This window comes from Apodemus sylvaticus, chromosome 7 (assembly GCF_947179515.1).
Source record: "Apodemus sylvaticus chromosome 7, mApoSyl1.1, whole genome shotgun sequence".
In the NCBI taxonomy this organism is placed as follows: domain Eukaryota; kingdom Metazoa; phylum Chordata; class Mammalia; order Rodentia; family Muridae; genus Apodemus; species Apodemus sylvaticus.
In genome coordinates this window covers 91,421,781-91,429,651 of record NC_067478.1, presented here as the reverse complement: position 1 = coordinate 91,429,651, position 7,871 = coordinate 91,421,781, and the positions used below count along the sequence as shown (strand labels likewise).

The 7,871-nt window shown below is 42.7% G+C and overlaps 1 pseudogene; it reads left to right on the top strand.

Moving 5' to 3' along the window:
- The first annotated feature begins 1,322 nt into the window (after nucleotides 1-1,322).
- Nucleotides 1,323-2,984, top strand: LOC127690031 (nuclear pore complex protein Nup50-like; annotated as a pseudogene).
- Nucleotides 2,985-7,871: the final 4,887 nt, after the last annotated feature.

Genomic DNA, 7,871 nt, shown 5'->3' with positions numbered 1-7,871 from the left:
TAATATCACCTACTTATTTATTTGTGAATTTCATACATTATAAATGTTGTTATAATACTCAATCTTCCCTTCAATCTTTATTTACAGTGTTTTCTTTTTTTTTAATCTTTTTTTGAGTATCTTCTTTATTTACATTGCCAGTGGTAAATCCTTTCACAATTTCTCCCCTCCCAAAAGCACCCTCCCCAATGATCCTGTCATTAGGAAAATGCAGATCAAAACAACCCTGAGATTTCACCTTACACCAGTCAGAATGGCTAAGGTCAAAAGCTCAGGAGACAGCAATTGTTGGTGAGGATGTGGAGAAAGAAATACTCCTCCACTGCTGGTGGAACTGCAAGATGGTACAAGCACTTTGGAAATCAGTCTGGAGGTTCCTCAGAAAACTGGACATGACACTTCCGGAGGACCCTGCTATACCTCTCCTAGGCATATACCCAAAGCATTTCCCAGCATGCAATAAAGACACATGCTCCATTATGTTCATAGCAGCCTTATTTATAATAGCCAGAAGCTGGAAAGAACCCAGATGCCCCTCAAAAGAGGAATGGATACAGAAAATGTGGTATATTTACACAATGGAATACTACTCAGCAATTAGAAACTATGAATTCACAAAATTTTTAGGCAAATGGTTTGATCTGGAAAATATCATCCTAAGTGAGGTAACCCAATCACAAAAGAAACACATGGAATGCAATCTCTGATAAGTGGATATTAATTAGCCCAGAAGCCCTGAATACCCAAGGCACAAATTGCATAACAAATGACTCCCATGAGAAGTATGGAGAGGGTCCTGATCCTAGAAAGGATTGATCTATCATTGGAGGGGAATATAAGGACAGAGAAAAAGGAGGGAGGTGATTGGAGAATGGATGGAGAGAAGAAGGTTTATGGGACATATGGGGAGGGGGGATCTGGGAAAGGGGAAATCATTTGGAATGCAAACAAAGAATATAGAAAATAAAAATATTTTTAAAAAAGAATTTCAAATAAAAAAAAGAAATACAAGAGAACATGAATCAAAACGTAGAAGCCCTTACAAACGAAAAACAAAAATCATTTTAAAGAAATTCAGGGCAGCCGTGGCCTTGGCGAAGCGGCGGGCTGTTTGTGAAGCTGGGCTGGGCTGGGCCTGCTTGGGAGCTGCCGAGCTGTGGAGGACTTGGCTGGGGCTCTGGCCTAGGCCCCCGAGGAGGTAGGCAGCGGTGCCAGGGCTGCCCTGGCCCATCTCTGGCTGCCTGCATCCCTTACATGTGGTCTCCCCCATACTGGCCCCCGTGCACTCACCGTGTTCCCAGGCCGTTGGTCACCCGGGTTCACAAAAATGGCGAAGAGAGTTGCGGAAAAGGAATTAACCGATAGGAATTGGGATGAAGAAGACGAAGTTGAAGAGATGGGAACATTCTCTGTGGCCAGTGAGGAAGTCATGAAGAACAGAGCTGTCAAGAAGGCGAAGCAGAGAAATGCTGGGTTAGAATCTGATAGCGGAGGAGCCTTAGCGGTTTCAAAAGTTTGGTTGTGCCTTCTGGAGGAGGAGGAGGGTTTTCTGCATTTGGTGGTGGCTCTGGAGGGAAGCCTCTGGAAGGACTGACAAATGGAAACAGCACAGACAGTGCCATGCCCTTCTCGGTTGTAAAGACAGCAGCAGAGTCCAAGGCAGCCTTTGGATCTTTTGCTGTGAATGGCCCTACTGCCTTGGAGGATAAAAAGATTTCCAATCCCAAATGCAGCAGCAGCAGCAGCAGCAGCAGCAGCAGTCAACCGCCCCCCTCCGGCCCTGCTTCCAGGCCAGCCTGCACTGCGGAACACAGACCACAAGCAGCTGGCCGCCGGCCTGAACTGCTCTGTCCTGGACTGGATCGTCAGGCACGTGAACACAAACCCGCTCTGTGACCTGACGCCCATCTTTAAAGACTACAAGAGATACTTTTCAACGATCGATCGAGAAGCAGCTTGAAAATGGAGGTGGCAGCAGTTCTGAGAGCCAGACAGACAGGGCAATGGTTGGGATGGAATCTTCTTCCCTTTTTGGTTCAACAAAACTACAGCAAGATTCACCGTTTTCATTCTATGGCAACAAAGTGGAGGACACACCTGAAAAGGTGGAGTTTATAGCAGACAAGAAATCGGACCCTGCAGCACAATGAGCAACAAGTGCCTCGTTTAATTTCGCCAAGAAAGTTGAGAGCTCAGTTCTGGGCTTCTTAAGCTCCGGCTCGCTAACTGGGTTTTTTCGTTCTCTCCTGGAAATTCTGGTTTATTTGGTAAAGACGCTGCCCAGAACAAAGCAGCCTCCTCACCTTTTCCTGCTAAAGTGTCAGAGGGCCAGGCAGGAGGCAGCAGTGAGTGCAGAGATGGTGAAGAAGAGGACAATGACGAACCACCCGAGGTGGTGGTGACTGAAGTGAAGGAAGAGGATGCTTTTTACTCCAAAAAACGTAAACTATTTTACTAGAAAGACAATGAATTTAAAGAGAAGAGTGTGGGGACCCTGCATTTAAAACCCACAGCAACTCAGAAGACCCAGCTCTTGGTGCGAGCAGACACCTACTAGGCAACATACTGCTGAATGTTCTGATTCCACCCAATATGCCGTGCACCCGAACAGGGAAAAACAATGTCCTTATCGTCTGTGTCCCCAACCCCCCACTTGATGAGAAGCAGCCCACTGTCCGGGTCACCATGCTGATTCGGGTGAAGACGAGGGAGGATGCGGACGAATTGCACAAGATTTTACTGCAGAAAAAGGATGCCTGAGCACTGCGGCCGACCAAGGCATGCTGCCATGTTGCTGCTTCCCCTCTGCCCCTAACATAGTCACATTCTTTCCTCTTCTACTGTGACATTCTGAGAACTTCTAGGTAACTTGAACTTTTGTGAGGAAGATTGAGGCCAATAAATCCTTTCAGTGTGTCAAAGCTCTTCTCCCTTCCTAAGAACTAAGCAAAATACATTGGAGTGAAATGTTTGGGAAGATTTTTTTTAAATGTTGATTCATTGAGTAAACTGGCTTACGTGAGTCTTAATGGACTATAATCAGGGTACCAGTTAGCTCTCCAAAGGCTCCCTCAGGCAGCCATGGGTGCCACTCTGCCTGCCCCGGGAGACCCCAGCAGTGTCCACAGTGTTGCAGAAGACGCCTGCCTGCTCCCCTCCTGTGGGCTTATCTGATCCGTGACTTGCACTCCTGTCAAATAGTGCACCGCCACACTGTGACCGCTTGCCCTGTTTCCTTCTGAGCTGAACTGTGGGTACTGGGATCTCAGTTGTCATCAGCCTGTCTTGGCAGGTGCTGGCCTTTGACCTGGAGCTGCTTGACTGAACCAGGAACTGCCTTTCCATGGGAAAGGACACGAGTAGTAGCTCCTGGGGAGCTGGTGGTGGGTAGGCTGGGTTTGTAGTTTATTCATGAGGTGCTCTTACTTGCTTACCTCCCCGAGTTAACATGGACGGACAGACGGGGGCTGTCAGGAATGATGGATTTTATTAAAAGCACAAATTTGGTAGCGCTTTTATATCATTTCTATACCACAAACAAGCCTTTATTTTAAAAGAAAAAAGTAAAATTGTGCTGAAAAGGGTTGGGTGCTCATGGCCATTTGTGTCCTGGTGAGCCCTGGTGGGCACAGTCTGAATGGAGTCCTCTCAGGAGCCATGTGCTCCTGAGAAAGAAGCTGGAGTGTGGGAGTTGAAGACAGCTCCTTTGGCCTGGAGCTTCAGAGCATGTGGTTTAGCATCTGAAAAGCCCATTTTTATTTTTTAAGGATGAGGTATTATTGTGTCCATTTGGAAGCGAGCCATGGCTCTACACACTGTTCGTGTCACTTCAGAGCAGTGAGGTCACTGATACCAGCATTCTCTGAAGACCAGACATGAGTTAAATGTGAGCTTGATGGCAGGTGGTTATGGGTCATGCCTAATCCCAGTGCCAGAAAAGCTGAGGCAGGAGATCATGTGAGTTCACAACAGCCTGAGCTACTTACTTAGTAAGACCCCCCAATAAACTAAAATAGAATGTCTGACTGTCTAAAGTTCCACTTTCATTTCACATAAAGCCGATTGACACTGGGACCGGATCGTGTGTGAAGGCTCAGGGTCCGTACCCAGGTGCGCACTTGTGTGCTCAGATAGTGTACATATGCTCCAGCCTGGGAAAACAGTCACAAAAACTGGATGGCACAGTTGCTTTCTTACAGCCACAATACCAGGCAGGTGAAGCCTGGGTAACTTATTTTCACGGGGGTCTTACTCTATGTAACCTGGCTAGCCTTGAACTCAGATCCACCTACCTCTGCCTCCTGAGCCCAGAACTGCTCTTGAGGTGGGGTGATAGTGCTCTGTGCTGAGCGTTTTGGCATGTATCTGCACATGCACGCTTGTGCTTTCTGGGCTGTGGACTAAAGCGGTGCTTGAGTCTATTTGCCTTTTAGCATGGAGAACCGGTTCCTAGCAAGCGACTTGCAGCTTCTCTTCCCCTGGCCTGGCCAGTTCACACTGGGCTTGCCCAGCTTCCCAAAGATGAGATGAGGGGTACGCATTCAGAACAGTACTGTGTAGCCACACGCCTGTGGGCTGGCAAGGGTCAGCCTCCTGGGCACTTTCAGGAACTTGTCTCTTCGTGGTGGCAGTGCTCTGTGAGCGGCTGCCCTGGCTTGAATATTTACCAAAAGAATAAAGCAAAAAAGGTTGTGAGTGGATTACCTTCTAAAGCTCCCCAGCTGATTTTAATTGTAAATTAGTGAGTGTGGCTTTCTTTTTTCTAACATTCCCAGCAAAGTTTGCTGCTAAAAACTATAACTTTTGCTGTATATTGCTTTGACGATGTTTAGGTATGGGCCTTGAATTCCTGTTCTTTCCAAGACTTTAAGCATGAAGGGATGCTGAATTTTGTCAAATGCTTTTTCAGCATCCAATGAAATGACCATGTGGTTTTTTTCTTTGAGTTTGTTTATGAAGTGGATTGCATTGATGGATTTCTGTATATTGAACCAACCCTGCATCCCTGGGATAAAGCCCACTTGATCATGGTGGATGATCGTTTGGATGTGTTCTTTTACAGGGGAGAGATGTGGTGTGACTGTAACTCAGTGTCTTTATGCTTTAGGAGATGGCTCAGTGCATCTGAGTATGAGTCACTATGAAGTCTGTGTCACAGGGAGGCCCCCGGTGGGCGCTCTGTTCTTCCTCCACTGTTATATATATGATAACATAATTAACAATAAAGCAATAATAATATTAATCTTGGTAATATAAATAATATTTAGTCATCAGAGAGGCTTCCTGCTACAGGAGATGAAAATTCAGAGACACACTGTCAGTCATTACTCATAGAGTAAGATGTTGAACACATATTTCTCAATGGTATACTTCATGAAACCTCCCTCCTTATAACTAAGAAAACCTCATGGAAGCAGAGCAAGAAAGATTGTAAGAACCAGGAAAAATGGAGGACGACAAGAGAGCAAAGCCCTCTATGTCTAGTGAGAGAATCTCATACGAAGTCACAGAGAACAAAGCAGCAAGCTGAAAGACAACACTGGTTTTCCTCAAGTCCTATGCATACATAGTCTAGCTTTCAGTTTAGTATTTTTATGAGATCCCTGAGTAAGTGAATGATTCTTGAGATTCTTTAGGCTGTTTTTCTTCTGTTGATTTCCATTTGTCCGACATTGATGTGCTAGTGTTTTGTTTTATCTTACTATCATTTTTTAATTAGTTGGTTATCTCTTAGAAGCCTGTTTGTTTCTAATGGGAGACAAAAAGGGAGTGGATCTAGATGGAAAGAGACAGGAGGAAGGACTAGATGGAGGAAAAGAAAGTCAAACTCTAATGTGGATATATTAATAAGTATTCTCAATACCCTGTAAACTCTACAGAAAACTAAAATTAATAAATAAGTCAGAGCTGCGGATATGGTTCAGTGTGAAAGAGCACTTGTGGCACAGGAGTGAGCTTGAGTGGTTTGATGCTCAGTCCCCAAGTAAAAGATACATGTAATATTCATATAAAACAAGTTAGGTTCGCAAATAATTCATGTTATAACTTAGTGAAGATATAAAATATCATCTCTGATGTAAGTTAAGATTGAGTAGAAATGGTATCAACAAATGATAAATTGATTCATGATAAATAGATGCACACAGACACACACACACACAGAGAGAGAGAGAGAGAGAGAGAGAGAGACAGAGACAGAGACAGAGACAGAGAGACAGACAGACAGAGAGACAGAGAAACAGAGGGAGGAATGATAATACAAAATACATATACAAAAAGGTTAACACTTTGAATTTTTAAAAATGATTATTGTTTTAACAAGACATTTAAAGTCACTCCAGAAGATAATATCATGGCAATTTTTCTTAGAATTATTTTAATTTATCATCCTTTAGCAGTTCTTAGTTTTAAAGCAGTCACCCTAATGGCAAACCATGCTTTGATACCTAATTTTCTAAGCCACTGTAGTACTCAAAGAATGTCTTTAAAAAGTTACACAAATCTTGATGACAAGATGTATATGCGATGATAGGATAAAATACCTACTTCAAACACCAGCAGTGCTAAAGCTGAGAAACAATTTATCTGAATAAGAACTAAAGGATAGATAACACTAATCAGACCCCTTTTTTCATAAATTTGAAAAGATTTCAAATACATTTGTGAATCATTCCACTGAATTGCATAGTGACATAACTCATTTATTTAACAATATCACCATATTTTCTTTTGTGAAGTGGTAAATTTGAACCACAGGTTTTATATTATAGAGCAGAATTTGATACTGATATGAATATAATCAATTTATGATTATGTTTTACAACTATACAAGGGTCAGAGAGGTTTGCAGTGTTGTAGTTACAAAGTGGGAAAATTGTACTTAAATTTTTATTGACTTGCAATCCTCCTTGTATTGATTTTTTGCAGAATGTTACTCATTGGTGAAATGTTTATTTCTATGCTTGTGGAAAAATTACAAGTGGCAAGTGGGAATGTCCCTAGACATTGGACTTTCAGGGTTGTGGGAAGTATAATAAGGAGAGTAAGAAAGAGACCAGTTACAATTCTGCCCTGAGGCTCAGGTACTCCTACTGGGAAATTATATTATTACTAAACATCCAAAACTAGTTATAACACTAAATGCAAACAGAAGCTCAGTGACTTCTACCCTCAGGGGCCCATACATTGTGGGATAAAGTCTCATAACAAAGAGAATAATTTCCTGGACTGCTAATGAATTTTCTCAGAAATCCTGATCTTATGGTACAAATTCTCATTTAACTCAATTGATGTTTTAGAGATTCATAGAAGGCAATGATTTTCTTTCCTTTATGTGAAAATAAATTTCTGGTGGAGTTCTTAAATACAGATCATGTTCCTCAGTGTTCTACTACTCACAGCATGCCTAAGTTATATCTATACTGATGATTCTAACCTGCTTCATTATTGTTACCTTAAACAATCTCTGGACAGTGAGGAGGAAGACATCATGTGTTTTTATAGCAGAAAAGACTCCAGAAAATCAAGGTGAGCAATAAATAATCCTTGCTTTCTCAATTACTCTTCAAACCTCTGTGGGTTAGGTACACATTACTCCTCTGCAATAATTCCTAGTGAAGTCTAGGAAAACCAAGTGAAGTAACAAGCAGTGATATCAGAGTTCTGACTGCATTTGTTCCTGGATGCATGGAGATAAAATGTGTGTGATGAAACAGGAAATGAAGCTTTTTGAGGAAAAGCCATGAGCAGTGGTGGTATTTGTATGCCTTGCTCGGTATTCACTAAGCACCAAACTTAGGAAACAGGAACTCCAGTTCTCAGTCTTGGATCAATGATGGGATATTTATTAATGACATTTTATTCTCTTATTA